Here is a 1,645-nt window from a genome sequence, read left to right as displayed (position 1 = left end):
AAAAAAAAAAAAAAAAAGAGGCTGAAGCTGAGAAACAGGATGTAATAGTACAAAAGTAGTAAGTCTCTAGATAGAAGTACTGCAAGGTACTTCAACTACATGAGCCCCAAGTTCCTCAAGCCCCTTATCATAATAAACTACAATATAATAGAAAATTATTTGACCTCTGTCTCTCATTCCTGGTATAAAGTGGCTCAGACCCTTGGAAGTTCTGATTTATAAAAGTGTCTTGTGATTTATGGTTAATTTGTTTGGATCACAACTAACTTATACTTGTCCCCTAGATGACTTCAGAATAGGAATTGTCACCAGATAGATCAAGTATTAGAGTTAGAACTTTTAGCCCTGGCCCCTGGAAGGGGAGGTTGGCTGGAAATTAGACATACCAATATAGCCAAAGCATCCCAAAGTACACACTCACACATACACACACACAGAGAGAGAGAGAGAGACAGAGAGACAGAAAGACAGAGACAGAGACAGAGAGAGAAAGAGAGAGAGAGAGAGAGAGAGAGAGAGAGAGAGAGAGAGAGAGAGAGAGAGAAAGAGAGAGACCCTATAAGAGGGCAACGATATTCTTACTAGATGCCAGAAGTTAACAAAAATCCACTGCCGAGTATGAGCTACATTTTGGAGTTGCAGGTAGTGAGGTCCCAATGACTGCTCTCCCCAAACATTACAGGCTATGGCTGTTGCTCTTGGTTACCCTCCAGAACTTAATAGGCCCTTTTATTGAAGATACCACATGCTTGAGCTATAGAGCATGAAAAAGTACAGACTTGCAAGCTTCATCTCTACTAGATAGTTTTCATAATGCTAGAAGTTGCTAGGCACATTACCATAGTAGAAAAAATAATCATTATAGCCAGTTATAAACCTTTTGTAATCTATAATAATGACTGGCTTGGAATGCTCACTGGTGTAATAATGGCGCAAATACAATAAGAGTAACCAACTATTTTATGATTGGACTTAAGTGTCTCTCCACAGGATAAAACCATACTCAACACCATACCTGACTTAGATGGGCTAAGAACCTATGGCTAGATAGGTCATATAACGTGAAGAGGCTTCTTTTCAGCTTCTACTTCTATATCATAGCCCATCACTGAGAGAAGTCAGGGCAGGTACCTGGAGGGCACTGATGAAGCAGAGGCCATTGAGATATGCTGCTTACTGACTTGCTCTTCATTACTTCCTCAACCTGTTTTATTAGACTACCCAGGACCTATGGATGGCACCAACCACAGTGAGCTGGAACCTCCCAATCATTAATCAAAATAATGCCCCACATATTTATCCACAATCCAATCTTACAGGGGCATTTTCTCAACAAAGTTTCCCTCTTCCCAGATATGTCTAGATTTGTGTCATACTGACAAAAACTAACCATAACAATAGTATTGAAACAACTTTTACTGACTTTGTTGACTATATCTATTGATTAATGCAGTAAATGATGATTATCACAGAGACACACAACTGGACAAGGTTCAGAGAATAAGAGACTAGGGAATATTCAGACCCAAAGAAGAGAATGAGATCCTGAGGTGGTAGATAACTACCAGGAAAGATTATCTTCTAGATAAAGAGCAGGACAGCTATACATATGAATTCAACATATGTTACATATGTCAGAAGTTAC

Source organism: Mastomys coucha, unplaced genomic scaffold, assembly GCF_008632895.1.
Source record: "Mastomys coucha isolate ucsf_1 unplaced genomic scaffold, UCSF_Mcou_1 pScaffold21, whole genome shotgun sequence".
NCBI classification, from domain to species: domain Eukaryota; kingdom Metazoa; phylum Chordata; class Mammalia; order Rodentia; family Muridae; genus Mastomys; species Mastomys coucha.
The sequence above is the reverse complement of the archived record's forward strand: the minus strand, read 5'-3'. Positions refer to the sequence as shown.